The sequence below is a fragment of the Pan troglodytes genome, chromosome X (genome assembly GCF_028858775.2).
Source record: "Pan troglodytes isolate AG18354 chromosome X, NHGRI_mPanTro3-v2.0_pri, whole genome shotgun sequence".
In the NCBI taxonomy this organism is placed as follows: Eukaryota; Metazoa; Chordata; class Mammalia; order Primates; family Hominidae; genus Pan; species Pan troglodytes.
Window position 1 is genome coordinate 70,700,499 of NC_072421.2, and position 18,285 is coordinate 70,718,783.

Consider the following 18,285-nt stretch of genomic DNA (forward strand, 5'->3'; position numbering starts at 1 on the left):
TTTAAAACACAAACTATGACTAGAGATAAAACATGAACATTCTACAATTATAAAAGTGTGAAGAGGAAGATATATAAATTATAAATATATTTGCACTGCGCAACAGAACACCAAAATACCTGAAGTAAATGCTGACAGAAATGAAAAGGGGAATAGATAATTCAGCAATCATTGTTTGAGACTTCAATACCTTGCTTTCAATAATGAATAGAAAAGCTAGTCAGAATACCAACAAGGATATACTAGATTTGAAAAAGCAATAAATCAAATGGACCTAACAGACATTTATAGAACACTACACCCAACAACATCAGAATATATGTTCTTCTCAAGTACACCTGAAATGTTCTCCAGGATAGACCATACGGTGGGCTATAAAACACCTTAATAAATGTAAAAGGATAGAAATAATATAAAGTAGGCCCCCAAACCACAATGGAATGAAGTTATACATCAATAAAACATACATTAGTGGGAAATACATGAGCATAAAGAAATCAACAAACTCCTAAATAATCAAGGGTCAGAGAAGAAATCAAAAGGGAAACTAGAAAATACTTTTTGAGATATATGAAAATGAAGACTCAGCATGTCAAACTTTTGGGATGCAGTTAAGCAGTGCTTAGAAGAAAATGTATAGCTCTAAATGCTGATACTAAAAAAAATAAGAAATATCTCGGGTCAATAACCTTACCCTCCGCATTGAGACCCTGGGAAAAAGAGCAAACTACACCTAAGCAAATCGAAGAGAAAAGTGGACACTGATTAGAGCATGAATTAATGAAATGAAGAGTGGAAAAATAACAGAGATAAACCAATGAAACAAAAATCTGATTCCTTGAAGAAGTCAACAAAATTGACAAACTGTAAGCTAGATTGACCAAGAGAAAAGTGAGGAGGTTCTATTCGCTGAAATCAAGAAAGAAAGAGGAGACACTGCTATCTACATTATGGAAAAATAAAGAATTATAAAGAAATAATATGAACAATTGTATGCCAATAGATTTGATGGCTTAGATGAAATGGATGAATTTCTAGGTATACATATACCATGCAAACTGGCTGGAGGAGAAATACACAAGTTAAATAGATCTATGAAAATGAAACAGAATGAAATAGTAATTAAAAACAAAAAACAAAAAACAAAAAAACTACCCAGAAAAAAAGATCAGGCTCAGATGGCTTCAATGGTTAATTCTACTGAATATGTAAATAAGAATTAATAGCAATTCTTCAACAGTTCTTCCAAAAAAATAGAAGAGGAGGGAAAACTTCATAACTCATAAGCCTGGCAACAAAATCATATATAGACTCAAAGCAAAACTATGAATAGGACAGAAAAAATCCCCAACAAAATATTAGCAAACCAAATCCAGCAACATACAAAAATATTTATACTCGGTGACCAAGTGGCATTTATCTCAGGCACATAAGGTTGCTTTAACAGCTACACATCAATAAACGGATTTTGTCATATGAACAGATAATCATTCAAAAAACACGTGATCATCTCAATTTATGCAGAAGAAGCATTTGAAAAAGTTCAACAGCCTGTCATAAGAAATACACTCAAGAAAAAAAAAAAAACTGGGAATAGAAGGGAATTTTCCTCAAACTGATAAAGAGCACCTATGATAAAGAACACCCACAGGTAACATCATATTTAATGGCAGAAGACCGAATCTTTTACCCTTAATGTCTGAAACAGCACAAGGATGCCTGATGTAGCCACTACTACTCAACAATGTATTGAGGGTTGTGGCCATGGTACCTGGTTTTCAAAAAGATGGGAAATGAAGACATAAAACTACCTCTATTAGCATACGGCATCATCTTGTAATTATAGAATCTTAAGGAATCCACTAAAAGACTTTAAAGACAAATACTGAATTTGGCAAAGTGAAGGAATACAATGTCAATACACGAAAATAATTTCTATTTCTATAGAGTAGCAAAAAGGACATTGAATACAAAATTAAGAAAACAATTCCATTTGCAATAGCAGCAGAAATAATAAAATACATGGGAATAAACCTAACAGAAAGTGCAAAACTTATACTCTGCAAAACCACGAAGCATCGTGGAAACAAACTAAAAGACTTACAGTGTTGAAAGGCAAACAATAGTTGGAGACGTCAACACCCCATTTTGAGCGTTGAACAGATCATCCAGACAGAAACTCAACAAAGAAATATCGGACTTGCTCTGCACGATACACCAAATGGACCTAACAGATATTTACAGAACATTTCCTCCAACAGCTGTAGAATACACATCATTCTCCTCAGCACGTGGATAAGTTCTCAAGGATATGCCGCATGTTAGGCCACAAGACAAATCTTAAAACATTCAAAAAATTGAAATAATATCAAGTATCTTCTGTGACCAAAATGGAATAAAACTTGAAACCAATAACAAGGGAAATTTTGGGAAATATACAAAAATGTGCAATTTAAAGAATGTGTTCCTGAATGAGCAGTGGGTCAATGAAAAAATTAAGAAGGAAATTGAAAAATGTCTTAAAACAAATGATAGTGGAAACACAAACTGCCAAAACCTATGGGTTGCAGCAAAAGCAATACTAAGAGGGAAGCTTACAGTTATAAGCCCCTATATCAAAAAAGTAGAAAAACTTCAGGTAAACAACCTAACAACCTAACAGTGCATCTTAAGAAACTAGAAAAGCAAGAGCAAACCAATCTCAAAATTAATAGAAGAAAAGAAATAATAAAGATCAGAGCAGAAATACATAAAATCTAAATGAAGAAAACAATGCACAAGATCAATGAAATGAAAAGTTGGTTTTTTCAAAAGAGAAACCAAATGGACCCACTTTTAGCCAGAATAAATGAGAAATAAAAGAAAAGAACCAAATAAATAAAATCAGGGATGATAAGGGAGACATTACAACTGATAGTGCAGAAATTCAAAGGAGGCTTCAAAGAGGCTACTGTGAGCAACTATATGCCTGTAGATTTGAAAACCTTGAAGAAATGGATAAATTCATACACACATACAACCTACAAAGATGGAACCATGAGGAAATTTAAAACCTGAACAGAACAATAACAAGTAATGAGATGGAAGCCGTAATTAAAGTCTCCCAGCAAAGTAAAGCCTGGTACCCAATGGCTTCACTGCTGAATTGCGCCAAACATTTAAAGAAGAACAAATACCAATCCTACTCAAAGTACTTCAAAAGGTAGAGGAGGAGGGAATACTTCTGAACTCATTCTATGAGTGTTTTCCTGATACCAAAACCAGACAAAGACACACACACACACACACACACACACACACACACACGCAGAAAACTATAAGCCAATATCCCTGATGAACATTGATGCAAAAATCCTCAACAAAATACTCACTCACAAACCGAATTCACCAACACATCAAAAAGATAATTCATCATGACCAAATGGGATTTATCCCAGAGATGGAAGGATGATTCGACATATGCAAATCAGTCAATGTGATGTATCATATTAACAGAATGAGGGACAAAAACATATGATCATTTCAATGGATGCTGAGAAAGCATTTGATAAAATTCAACATCCCTTCATTATAAAAACTCTGCAGAAACTGAGTATAGAAGGAACAAACCTCAGCATAATAAAAGTCATATATGACACACCCACAGCTAGTATCATACTGAATGGGCAAAAACTGAAAGCCTTTCCTCTAAGATCTGGAACATGACAAGGATGCCCACTTTCACCACTGTTATTCAACATAGTACAGGAAGTTCTAGCTAGAGCAATCAGACAAGAGAAAGAAATAAAGGGTGTCAAAATTACAGAGGAAAAAGCCAAATTATCCTTGTTTGCATATGACATAATCTTATGTTTGGAAAAACCTAAAGACCCCACCAAAAAACTATTAGCACTGATAAACGAATTCAGTAAAGTCCCAGGATACAAAATCAACATACGAAAATCACTACCAACTGTGAACAATCTGGAAAAGAAATCAATAAAGTAATCCCATTTACAATAGCTATCAATAAAATAAAATACCTAGGAATTAACAAAGGAAGTGAAAATCTCTACAAGGAACGCTGTAAAACACTGATGAAAGAAATTGAAGGGGATTGCAAAAATATGAAAAGCTATTCCATGTTCATTGATTGGAAGAATTATTATTGTTAAAATATTCGTACTATCCAAAACAATCTACAGATTGCCAAAAGAAGAGCAAAGGCTATCCTGAGCAAAGAGAACAAAACTGGAGGAATCATATTACCTGACTTCAAATTATACTACAGAGCTATAGTAACCAAAAAGGCACGGTACTGGCATAGAAACAGACACATAGATCAATGGAACAGAATAGAGAGCCCAGAAACAAATCCACACACCTACAGTGAACTCATTTTCCACAAAGGTGCCAAAAACATGCACTAGAGAAAAGAGTCTCTTTAATAAATGGTGCTGGGAAAACTGGATATTCACATGCAGAAGCATGAAACTGGACCTCTATCTTTCAACTTACACAAAAATCAAATTAAAATAGATTACAGACTTAAATCTAAGACTTCAAACTATGAAACTACTAAAAGAAAACATTAGGGGAAACTCTCCAGTATATTGCACTGGGCAAAGATTTCTTGAGTAATACCCCGCACACACAGGCAACCAAAGCAAGAAAAAAAAAATAGACCAATGGGATCACATCAAGTTGTAAAGCTTCTGCCACAGCAAAGGAAACCGTCAACATTGAAAACAAAATAGAGAATAGAAAACCATGGGGGCAAAATCAATGAAACTAGGAGTCTCAAGTGGAATCCTTTGTTCATCAACAAAGTAAAGAGGCAAACCCACAGAATGGGAGAAAATATTTGCAAACTACCTGTCTGACAAGAGATTAATAACCACAATACATAAGGAGCTCAAACAACTCTATAGGGAAAAAAATGTAATAATCCGATTAAAAAATAGGCAAAGGATCTGAATAGACACGTCTCAAAAGAAGACACACATATGGCAAACAGACATATAGAAAGGTACTCAACATCATTGATCATCAGAGAAATGCAAACCAAAACTACAATGGGATAGGATAAACAGGACTTTCATTAAAATTAAAAACTTTTTGCTGCAATCAATAATACCATCAAGAATGTGAAAAAAGAAGCCCCAGAATGGGAGAAAGTATTTGCAAATCATATAACTTATAAGTGACTTGTATCTAGATTACAGAAATTAGTTTTAGAAATTAATAATAAAACATATAACCTCATTGAGAAATGGGCAAAAGATGTGAACAGCCATTTCTCCCCCCAAAAAAATACAGGCAGAAGTAAATATAGGCAGAAGTAAAATGATACCACGTGGAAACTAGGATTGACCAAGAGGAATGAATGAAACCTATGGCTATATATAAAAGATAGCTTTTTTCCTCATTTAAAAAAAATATATATAAATGACAACTGACAGTTTATAACTAACTTGAAAGCGGAATGATGTTTATAACATACATATGTTATAGCATATGTAGAAATAAAATGCGTAACAATAGCACTGCAAAAAAAAAAAAAGAGGAGAAAAATAAGGTATACTCCAGTGAGATTCAAGCACTGTATGTGAAACGCTATAGTATTACTTGAAGATAGAGTGTGGTAAGTTGAGCAACCATTTAAATAAATTGAAATAGATACAGCTAATAAGACAGTAGTGAAGACAAATGGAATCCTAAAACGCCCAACCAAAATGTGATGACATGAAAAAAAATGGACGAGAAGAGTAAAGAACAAATGGGAAAATAGAAAACAAACAGCAAGTACATAGATTTAAACAAAATATATTGATGTCCATTAAATTTATTTTTTATTTTAATTTTTATTTTATTTATTTATTTATTATTTTATTCTGAGACGGAGTCTCGCTCTGTTTCCAGGCTGGAGTGCAGTGGCGCAATCTCAGCTTACTGCAACCTCTGCCTCCTGGGTTCAAGCCATTCTCCTGCCTCAGCCTCCCGAGTAGCTGGGACTGCAGGCGCCCACGCCCGGCTAATTTTTTGTATTTTAGTAGAGACGGGGTTTCACCATGCTGGCCAGGATGGTCTCAATCTCCTCACCTCGTGATCCACCCGCCTCGGCCTCCCAAAGTGCTGGAATTACAGGCGTGAGTCACGGCGCCTGGCCTAAATTTACTTTTTATCTCCAGGAACTAGGAAAAGAAGAATAAACTAACTCCAAAGTTAGCAGAAAGAATGAAATAAGAAAAAATTAGAGCAGAAATAAAAAAAAAAATAGGGAATAGAAGACCACAGGAAAATAATCAGTGAAAATAAGAGTTGGTTTTCTGAAAAGATAAACAAAATTAACAAACCTTTAGCCAGACTAAATGAGAAGAAAAGAGAGAAGAATCAGGGAAATAAAATCAGAAATGAAAGAAGAGACTTTACAATTGATGCCAGAAATATAAAAAGAACCATAAGAGACAACTGTGAACAATTACGCAGCAATAAATGCGTCAGCCCAGAAGTGGATAAATTCATAGATGCATACAACCAACCAAGCCTGCATCATTAAAAAAACAGAAAATCTGTACAGAACAATAAGGAGTAAGGAGATTGGATCAGTAATCAGAAACCTCCCATTAAAGAAAAGCTAAGGACCAGATGGCTTCCCTGGTGAGTTCTACCAAGCATTTAAAGAAAATTAACCCCAAACCTTCTCAAACGCTTCCCAAAGCTTGAAGAAGAGAGAATGCTGTCAAGTTCGTTCTATGAGGCCAGGGTCACCCTGATACCAAAGCCTGATGAAAACACTTCAAGAAAAGGAAGCAGGAGGACAATATCTCTGACGAACATAGAGGCAGAAATTCTCAACAAAATACGAGCAAACCAAACTCAGGAGCACATTAAAAGGATCGTTCACCATGACTAAGCAGGATCTATTTCTGGGAAGCAAGCAAGGATGGTTCAACACGTGCAAATTAATTAATGTGATGCACCACATTAAAAGGAAAATTACAATTGAGGCAGTAACTAATAGCCTACTGACCAACAAAAGCCCAGGACCAGACGGATTCACAGCCAAATTCTACCAGAGGTACAAAGAGGAGCTGGTACCATTCCTTCTGAAAGTATTTCAAACAATAGAAAAAGAGGGACTCCTCCCTAACTCATTTTATGAGGCCAGCATCATCCTGATTCCAAAACTTGGAAGAGACACAACAAATAAAGAAAATTTCAGGCCAATATCCCTGATGAACGTCCACACAAAAGCCCTCAATAAAATACTGCCAAACCGAATCCCGCAGCACATCAGAAAGCTCATCCACCACGATCAAGTCGGCTTCATCCCTGGGATGCAAGGCTACTTCAACATACGCAAATCAGTAACCGTAATCCATCACATAGACAGAACCAATGACAAAAACCACATGATTATCTCAATAGTCGCAGAAAAGACCTCCAATAAAATTCAACACCCCTTCATGCTAAAAACCCTCGATAAACTAGGTATTGATGGAACATATCTCAAAATAATAAGAGCTATTTATGACAAACATGGAAACATTCCCTTTGAAAACCGGCACAAGACAAGGATGCCCTCTCTCATCACTCCTATTCAACATAGAATTGGAAGTTCTGGCCGGGACAATCAGGCAAGGGAAAGAAATAAAGCGTATTCAAATAAGAAGAGAGTAACTCAAATTGTCTCTGTTTGCAGATGTCATGACAGTATATTTAGACAACTCCATCGTCTCAGCCCAAAATCTCCTTCAGCTGGTAAGCAACTTCAGCAAAGTCTCAGGATACAAAGATCAATGTGCAAAAATTGCAAGCATTCCTATACACCAATAATAGACAAGCAGAGAGCCAAATCATGAGTGAATTCCCATGATTTCTTCTTTGCTACAAAGAAAATAAAATACCTAGGAATACAACTCACAAGGGATGTGAAGGACCTCTTCAAGGAGAACTACAAACCACTGCTCAAGGACATAAGAGAGGACACAAATGGAAGAACATTCCATGCTCATGAATAGGAAGAATCAATATCGTGAAAATGGCCATACTGCCCAAAGTAATTTATAGATTCAATGCTATTCCCATCAAGACCATTGACTTTCTTCACAGAACTAGAAGAAAAACTACTTTAAGTTTCATATGGAATCAAAGAAGACCCCATATAGCGAAGACAATCCTAAGCAAGAAGAACAAAACTGGGGGCATCATGCTACCTGACTTCAAACTATACTACAAGGCTACAGTAACCAAAACAGCATGGTACTGGTACCAAAACAGACATATGGACCAATGGAACAGAATAGAGACCGCAGAAATAACACCACACATCTACAACCATCTGATCTTCGAAAAACCTGACAAAAACAAGGGGAAAGGATCTCCTATTAAATAAATGGTGCTGGGAAAACTGGCTAGCCATATGCAGAAAACAGAAACTGGACCCCTTCCTCAGACCTTATACAAAAATTAACTCAAGGTGGATTAAAGACTTAAATGTAAAACCCAAAACCATAAAAACCCTAGAAGAAAACCTAGGCAATACTATTCGGGACATAGGAAAGGGCAAAGACTTCATGACGAAAACGCCAAAAGCAATTGCAACAAAAACCAAAATTGACAAATGGAATCTAATTAAACTAAAGAGCTTCTGCACAGCAAAAGAAACAAGCATCAGAATGAACAGGCAACCTACAGAACGGGAGAAAATCATTGCAATCTGCCCATCTAACAAAGGGCTAATATCCAGAATTTACAGGGCACTTAAACAAATTTACAAGAAAAAACAAACAAACAATGCCATCAAAAAGTGGACAAAGGATATGAACAGACACTTCTCAAAAGAAGACATTTACACGGCCAACAAACATATGAAAAAAAGCTCAACATCACTCATCATCAGAGAAATGCAAATCAAAACCACAATGAGATACCAACTTATGCCAGTCAGAATGGCGATTATTAAAAATGTCAAGAAACGATAGATGCTGGCAAGGCTGTGGAGAAATGGGAACGCTTTTACGCTGTCGGCGGGAACGTAAATTAGTTCAACCGTCGTGGAAGCCGGTGTGGTGATTCCTCAAGGATCTAGAACCAGAAATACCATTTGACCCAGCAATCCCATTAATGGGTATATACCCAAAGGAATGTAAATCATTCTACTATAAAGATACATGCACATGTACGTTTATTGCAGGCACTATTTACAATAGCAAAGACTTGGAACCAACCCAAATGTCCATCAGTGATAAACTGGATAAAGAAAATGTGGTACATATACACCATGGAATACTACGTAGCCATAAAAAGGAATGGGATCATGTCCTTTGCAGGGACATGGATGAAGCTGGAAACCATCATTCTCAGCAAACTAACACAGGAACAGAAAACCAAACACCACACATTCTCACTCAGAAGTGGGAGTTGAACAATGAGAATACATGGACACAGAGAGGGGAAGGACACACACCAGGACCTGCTGGGGGGTAGGGGATGAGGGGAGGCAACTTAGAGGATGGGTCAACAGGTGCAGCAAACCACCATGGCACACGTATACTTATGTAACAAACCCGCACGTTCTGCACATGTATCCCGTTAATTGTTTTAGAAGAAATAAAGAAAAATAAAAATTAAAGAAAAGAAGAAAGAAAATAAGACATTTAAAAGCTGAGGAAAATTTTTTAAGCACACTCTTCTAATAACTACATATAATTAATTGGTAATCATCCCTAAAGACCTTGTTAAGGTTAAAAGAATGGTTATGTGGAGACTTTTTTAAACCGTATTTGTAAATCATAAAGAAAACTTCAGTCTTCAATAGATTTACTGGTTAGCAGTATCATACATTTAAAGAAAACATAGTAGTAGTCCCAAAAGAACACTTTTAGAAAATACAGGAGGGAACACTTTCCAGTTCATTTTATGATGGCAGCATTACTTTTATTTAAAAAAAAAAAATAGAAAAAAGATACCGGAAGAAAAAAAGGAACTACAAACCAGTGTTCCTAATGAACATAGATACAAAACCCCTTGATAAAATTTTAGCAACTTGAATCCAATAATATATGAAAAAAAATAATCTATTACCAAGCACAGTCTGTCCTGGGAATGTAAGGTCATTTTACCATTAAAAATCCGTGACTATATTTCACCATATTAATGGAATAAAAGAAAAGAGCATTTATTATCCAGATATATAACAGAAAAGTAATTTGATAACATAAAACACCCATTCGTGACCAAAAAACCCAAACCACTTGATAAGTACATAAAGCAACGTCCTCAACCTAATAAAGTACTCCTACAAAAAACCTGCAGCTGGCACCATGCCTAATGGTGAAATACTGAATGCTTCTCCCATAAGATTAAAAATAAGGCAGACTCTTACTATGCGTATACAATTATCCTTGAGGTCCCAGCTAGTGCAATGAGCCAAGGAAAATAAATAAAAGGCATACAGATTGAATAGGAAGGAATAAAAAAAACCTCTCCATTTACAAATAGCATGATAGTCTACATACAAAATACTAAGGAATGTGGGGATAAACATCTCCTAGACCTAACAAGTCACATAACAAAGTTACAAGACAGAAACTCAACATACAAAAACCCACTGTACTTCAACATACTGGGAACAAATAATTGGAGATGACATTATTTAAAATGTCATTTATAATTACAGCAAAATAAATGAGGTATCTATTGAGAATTTTAATGTAATATGTGAAAGACCTGTATGCAGACCACTATAAAATACTGGCGAGAGAAAGTGAAGACCTAAATAAACAGAGATATATAATGTTCGTTGATCAGAAGACTCAGGTTAAGATGTCAATTCTCAAGTAATTGATCTATAGGCTCACCATAATCATAATTAAAGTGAAGAACTGTTTCTCAAAAGTTATATATAAATGCAAATGACATAGAAGATCCAAAGCCATTTGGAAAAGAACAAGCATGAAGGACCTACATCACCAAAGTCTCTGACTTAATATGAAGACATGGTAATCATGACAGCCTGGTATGACCTTAAGAATTCACATAGGGATCATTGGATGAAATAGAAGAAGGGCTAGAAATAGACTTACATATATATAGTAAGTTGATTTCTAATAAAGGCTCAAAGATAATTAAATTAGCTGACAATTAACTAATAGTGCTGGAAAAAGTAGATCTCTTTACGGAAGACCCAAACAACTTCAATATCTCACCATTCATCCCGACATTATTCACACTTCATGCAGGCATTAATTCAAAATAAATCCTAGATCTAAGTGTAAATTGCAAAATATTAAAACCTACAAACATCAGAAGAGAAAATCTCTGTTGTGAGGCTAGGCAACGATATCTTAGGGTAGGACACATGAAGCATGAATCACACTGGAAAAATGATCAATGGACTGCTATTGATCAAAATTCTATTATCAAATTCTATTAAATCAATATATATCAAAATTCTATTAAAAATATACCCTTTGGGTTCTCAAAAACCAGGGTTCAGTGTCTCTGTGAGGCACAGCTTTTCAGGTTCCTGTACTGGAACCTCGTGACTGACTTTGACTTCTATTAAACCCTAGAACAGAAAACCAGGCCTACATATTTTCAGTTGCAAAACCTCACGGTATTGTCTTGGGCTTCTACTTGTGATGCTCTCCCTTTTCTCTATTTCTTGGCCAATTTCTTCTGTCCCTCCTTTCAGGCACGCCTCCTCTGGGAACTCTTCACTGACTCCGTTCCAATTCCCAAGGCTGAGTGACTGCCCGCCTCCTCAGTCCTCCCGTAGCCCCATAAACGTCCCTCCATCACTCTCTGTTACATTCACGCCTCTCTCGGTTTCTCCCTCACAGAAGAGCTTGAAGCAGAGCCTCATTCAGGGCACGGCCCATGATAGGCTCACAGAGATCAACTCTGTAGCCTCAGGATTATGTAAGAGATGCTTTCCTAAACAGCACTATTGTTTCAAAAGCCAAAGAAAGACTCTGAGGCCACCTACTTCCGCTTTCCCTTCAGGGTACTGTTTGCAGGGAGCTCCTGTGAAGTCAGCGGTGCGGACCCCACAGACCTGGTTAGCAAACGGGGGGCATAACTTGGCAGCATTGCTTGTAACCCAAATGTCAAAGCCTGATTTTGACATAGCAAGACTAGGCAACAAGGAGCTTTCACCTCTGCTCTTCTACTTTCTTTTGTTTGTTTGTTTGATTTGTCAGTTTGTTTTTGAGACAGAGTCTCCTTCTGTCTCCCAGCCTGGAGTGCAGTGGAGTGGTGCCATCACGGCTCATTGCAGCCTCCGCCTCCCAGGCTCAAGCAATCCTCCCCCCTCAGCCTCCTGAGTAGGTGGGGCTAGAGGTGTGTGCCACCATGCCAGGCTACTTTTGAAATTTTCTGTGGGGGTGGGGTCTCCCTATGCTGCCCAGGCTGGTCGGCTGTTCTACTTTCAACTCACCCCAGCCCAGGCCCTTCACCTCTCCCTCTCTCTCACATTTTCCAAGCCCTCCAGGCCCTAAACCACCTGATACTGACTGGTACATAGACGTGGAGTCTCACGTAAACCTCTGAAAAGAAAACTGCTGTTGATTTGGACTCTGGATACCATTACCCAGCTCACGCTCCTTGCTGTGACGACTCATTTGGACTCATACACCTGCCCAGGGCATCCATGTACATAATCCTGTGAATCAAAGGCAGGAGAGCACCCACATGGACACTCGGGTCTGTGGCATCCCCACCAAATGATGACTCATCACCAGCTTGAAGACCTCTGCTTTTTCTGCTCGGCAAGGAGAAACGTGGCTCGAGCCTGCTGAGAGGGCCAGGAAGCAGCAGCAAAGGAAAGAAAGATTGGAGGACTGGGAGTAAGAGATACAGAAACAAATGGAATGCGACATGCCAGAAATGTATCCGCTGCTGGAGCACGAGGCTGTAGGGGGGAGGGACGATGGGGCAGGGGCAGAGGGCCTGAATGGGGCGTGGAGGGGGCAGGCCCTCGGCCTCTTTGCACCGGGCAGAGTGACGAGCTTCGCCGGTGTCTTCATTGAAGTCCTGTTGGTCCCTACCGGCACATCACACACTCCTGGAAGCATGATCTTCACTCCCTTCCTTCCACCTGCTGACCTGGTGAGTCTGGCTTCCCTCCATTGTCCTGGAATGTCCCCTAGGAGGCTGGGCTTTGGTCTGCGCAGGTCACTGCTGCATCCCTCACCCATGGAAGAGGGCCGGAGATGCACACAACAGTTGCGTAACGGAAGCCAGGGATGGGAGGGATCATTAGGATCCAGTTATTTAGTCTGTCTTTCAGAATGTGAAAGGGCCGCAAAAAGACCCTGAGGAATTGGTTGCTGTATCTGACACCGCGGAGGACCCATCCAGTGGCACAGGCTTGCCCAGGGAACCTGCTCTTCCGCGAGGGTCTTGGAGGATCCGGTTCCAGAGGGCCCTGGCATGTTTCATCAAGTGCTTCAGGCGAGAGCTCCTTCGGAGCCCGCCTCTGCCTGTCTCACTGGCTCGCCACCAAGCCCATCCGCCTCCCCTTCCTGTTCCACCAAGAGAACCTCAGGCCAAGTCAGAAATCCCCAGGGCTCCCGAGGGTCCACTTGTCACTCGCTTTCCTCCCTAGGGGAGGATACCGGGCACTCGGAATCTGAGACCACCGGAGCCACAGACACAGGCGTGAACGGTGACCGAGCCCCCTCTGCTGCTCCATGCCCCTGCTCGCCCCAGTGTCCCGGTCACCGGGCCTGAAATAAATGCTGGCACGCTTGACTGTTTTTGCTTTGTGGCATTTGATGTAACTTTCAACACGTCGGCTGAACTGGGGGTGGTCAGCTTTGGTGGTGGTGGGGTTGTGGAGGGAGAGAGCTAGCATCTTCCTGAGCCCTGTTAGGCTGTCTGCCCTCCTCCTCGAGGCAGCGCTGCTTGTTACTAGGTCCTGGTGGCAATGGGCTGTAGCCAATCAACGGTGAGTTTTCCACGGCTCTCAGCTCTGACCCTGGCGGGGCACTTACATGCAGGAATGAGGACGGAATAACATCTCACATGCAGGAATGAGGACGGAATAACATCTCTCTTACCCCCAGCAATGCACACAGTCTTCATATCTGAGGAAAACTGGGCGGTGTTTATATGCGGAAGCGAGAGGGTCATGGGGAGGAAGAATCTGTGGATCTCAGAAAAGGCGTTAACCCCTGTACTGACAAAGAGCTCCCAAGCCCCGCCTACTCCACCACAAGACAGAGACCCCTTCCAACAGACGGCCTTGTCTCCAACTATGCATTGTTCCTTTCCATAAGATGAGGACTTTATTTTTTTTCTTTTGCCTTCCTAAGGTGACCTTGATATGTGTTGCAACACAGTATCAGCAGGAGAATTCTGAAAGGGGGGCGGTTGGAGCATAATTGTCCCTGTTAACAACCATGGAGGAGGCCCTGTTAGAAACTGCAGCACCAGGAGTCACCAAAGTAAATGGACAAGGATATTGGATGTGCTCTTTAGCATCAAGAAGCCTAACTAGGACACAGGAACACCAAAATTCTCTCTCCCCCTCCCCTGTCTCATGTAGTCCCCTGTGCAAAGCCAGGGGAGGGAAAAAAAATGCTTTCTTAGGGCCTGCTGGGTGAATTACTCACCCTCTGGTTCTTCAGAGGTCCAGGGCCTTTAAGCTCAAATGAAATCCAGATGGGGTAAGGTTCAGGTAGGCGACAGCATTTGGAAGTCCCACAGCCCTTTTCCTATATTCCTGGGGAACAGCCACGGTGAGACGCGTAGGTACTGAACAGACAGAGCTGTTAATTATGGAGTGATGGAGTTCTTTAGATCCCATGTCTCTGCAGCTTTTTCGATGGCACAGGTACCACCTATCTCCCCACAATGGCTCTGTCCTCCTGAGCTGGGCCCTAACTCAGTGGGGGAAGTTCAGCTCCATGTTGCTGCTTCTCCAAAAGGGGCTAGGACTTGACATCATGGGGCTTAGCCCTAAACCCCATGTTTAGTCCAAAAGAGGAGCAGCGTTCCAACTCCCTAGGGCTGGGGGCTTGTTGGGTGTTCGTTCCTTCATAGCTGCTGTCATAACCATGAGCTCAGTCATTGCACTGGTAAGGGAGTGTCAGGGAGAGTCTGTGCATACATGTGCATGGGCATGCTTGTGCTTGCATGTGTGTATTTAGGATGCGAATACTTGTTGAAACAAGAAATGATGTGGGGAAATCTGGTGGATAGGGCACAACTTGGCAGTCACTCTTGAAACCCAAGTGGCAGAGATGGGATTTAAAGGTAGCCAGACTCAGCAACAAGGAGCCCTTCTCCCCAGCACCACACTCTCTCCAGGGCTCTCCAATCTGATCCTAACATTGCCCAAGTCTGCTTTGCCCAGAACCATATGCCCACTACCCACCAGATGCCGACTGACTCCCACACACAGCCACAGCACTACGCATCATCTCCTGAAAGGAACACCTCCACTGCTGATTCGACCTCCAGTTGCCATCGTCCACCTCAGGCCCTCTTGGGTTGGATGGACCATGAGGACTTCCCTGCCTTCCCCATTGCGCAGGCCAGTGGACTCTGCAGCCTCACAGCAGAAAATGCTTTCCTTTGCCAGCCCCGTATACACAGGAGATTCCACTCATGTTGAAATTTGGTCCCCAAGGTGGTGGTGCTGGGAGGTGAGGCTTAGTGCACGGTTGTTTGGGTCACGAGGGCTCCACCTTTGTCCTTGTAGGTGTCTCGGTGCTCTCCTCACAGTAGTGAGTGAGTTCTTGCTCTGGCGAGACTGGATTAGTGCTCGCAGGAATGGACAAAGTGCCCAAGATAGTAGGTTGCTATACAGCCAGGATGCCCCTCAGGTTTTCTCTCATTGCATGTGTCCACTTCCCCCTTGACCTTCCTCACCACATTATGACACAGCACACAAGCCCTCGCCTGAAGCTAGGGCCATGCCCTTCAACTTCCCAGCCTGCAGAACCATGAGCTAAATAAATATTTTTTTATTTATAAATCACGCAGTCTCATGTATTCTGTTACAGCGACACAAAACAGATGCTCATGCATCTCAAGAGCAGGCCCATTACCCATTGCATAATGAACCATTTGAGCATGCAGGGCAATCACATGCAGGAATGGGGAAAGACAGGTCAGCAATAGGGGAAGGCATGGGTCGTCAGCTTTACACCTTCGTTTCTGAAATATGACTGTGACCGAGTTATGAGTTCTTCTCCTTTGCTTACACCTCCCCCCGACCCGCGTTTACATCACCTCACAATCCCCGTGCCTGAGAGACGTCTCAGATAGGTCAGTAAAGTAAAGTCGACAGTGCCTCAGAAGAAGGTGTGGGGTCAGAAATTCCACTGCTCCAGGCTCACCCAGCACTTCTGGTGAACAGAAGACCATTGGACTGTGCGAGTGAGCAAGAGATTAAGCTTGTTTTTCTGCCCCACCTGTCCTCAATCTCTCTGGTGCTATGTTCCCGTGAATCCTGGGCAGCCTTACAGAGGCAGCAACATTTGTACTTAGCTCCATGAAATGTTACACAGCCTGCTGTGTTACAGGAGCGTCACATGTTTTTGTTTTATTATTCCACCATCCGGATCAAGGTGAGTGGTGTGATCACCATTCTGAGGTTGCATCGCCAGCACAAGAGGGAGCCAAGATACAGTCCCTGGTTGATCTGAGGCAAGGATCCTTCCATTACAGCAATGCAGTCTAAGAGCCACTGTCACCAACTACAAATCTAGGGGGTCCTATTGAACTGTGAGTTACAGCCCATGCTCTTGGTGATGGGGACACTGTACTTGCAATCCCACATGCAGCAAAGCTAAAACATTCATGGAGTCAGGGTTCCCCGGTAACAGGGTGCTTGGAGACAGTTCCCACCACACAGTGCCCAATCTCCTCCCACACTGCACCCACTGGGGACTTCTTTTGACTGGTAAAATGATGGTGCGACGTAATGGGGAAAAAACTGCATCTGTCGTGCCCCTCCTCCAGTGCTCCCCATGGTCACCTGAGGTAATTCTACAGACTGCCAGAGTACTCCTGAGAACAGTCGGAAGACTGCTGGTGTCCTACAAAAGATGGAGCCTAACCGTGGGCCTTCCAGACACATACTAATGAGTGATGGGACCTCACATTGGTCATATCAAATCACATTCATCTGGTTTATTTCCTGTAGGGGGAAAGCTGCATCTCGCTGGAACCCCCAGAGTGGTGCCCGCAGCATCACAGGGTAGGCAGCTCAACCTTTAAGCCATCCCAAGGGGGAGCACACGCTCCAAGACCACTCTCATAAAAGGCTGACCCATCCTCACTGCACTGATTACAAAGAGAGACTTGGCTTTCCTGGGACTCCAGCATGAGGAAGTGTAATGAGATCATGCCAGTGAGGGTCAACGTGGGCTTTGCTTGTTTCTGTGACCCTGCCAGTCAATTTTATTCATTCACTGGCCATCTTTAGACACCTCTAGTCTCAATCACAGAAAATAGATGGGCATAAGGAGAAATTGTGCCCAAAGAAAATGCACTCACTCACTCGTGGGTTTTAAAGTTTGTGGGGAAAATTAGTGGAGGAGGGTTGGGAGGGAAGTGGCATTATTTGAGAGATGCTTTTCATAGGATAGATAGAACGGTGCTGTTTTAGGCTGGAGGTGGGCCTGGGGCAAGGTCCAGAGAGGGGCCAAGGATGACACCCAGGTTTCTGGCTTGAGTGACTTGTGGCCCTGGGGTACCATTGACCCAGATAGGGATCACAGGCAGAGGAGGAGAATTCAGTGAAAGGCTGAAGAAATCGGGTCTAGTCTTCGGTTCTGCTAAGATTCATATAGCTGATGGGTTGCTGAGAAGCTACGTTGAACATACTTGGCAATTACACAGGAAATAACCAGAATTCTACCCCATTCAGGAAATGTATACACATCCTGTTCTTGTTTCGGCTTGGTTTGGAGTTTGTTTACATACACGATAACACATGTATGTTTTGGTGTATGGTGTAAAGGTGAGGCTCAAAACTGGTGGTGCTCAACTATGTTGGGTAATATTTGCAGGCTGTCCCAGGCCCTAATTGGCCACTTAAGGGTGGACAAGACCTGTAGTGCAGAGACATCATAAACCATTGGCACACACCATGGAGCATGGGTTAGGAGGCTTTGGTCTTGGTTTACTTATCCATCAGCGTCCTCTGGGGATTGTGAGGGGAGGGTGAACAGCCTCCTCCCAGAGGTAGGAGCTAGACTTGTCTTATTTACTTGCTGTGAGAACTAGATGGGGTAAAACGTGTGGGGGCATGCCAGGCAAAACCTGGTCCCCAGTAACAGTGAC

At 41.4% G+C, this 18,285-nt stretch overlaps 1 protein-coding gene and 1 long non-coding RNA gene across 4 annotated transcripts in view; one reads left to right on the forward strand and one right to left on the reverse strand.

Moving 5' to 3' along the window:
• Nucleotides 1-18,285, reverse strand: part of LOC107966387 (doublesex- and mab-3-related transcription factor C1) — a 71,342-nt gene that overhangs the window by 27,226 nt on the left and 25,831 nt on the right. The gene's annotated exons all lie outside the window — the stretch shown is intronic.
• Nucleotides 12,917-13,745, forward strand: LOC129138861 (uncharacterized). The gene is made up of 2 exons (XR_008542096.1): nucleotides 12,917-13,095; nucleotides 13,265-13,745. It is a non-coding gene; the product is annotated as an uncharacterized LOC129138861 (long non-coding RNA).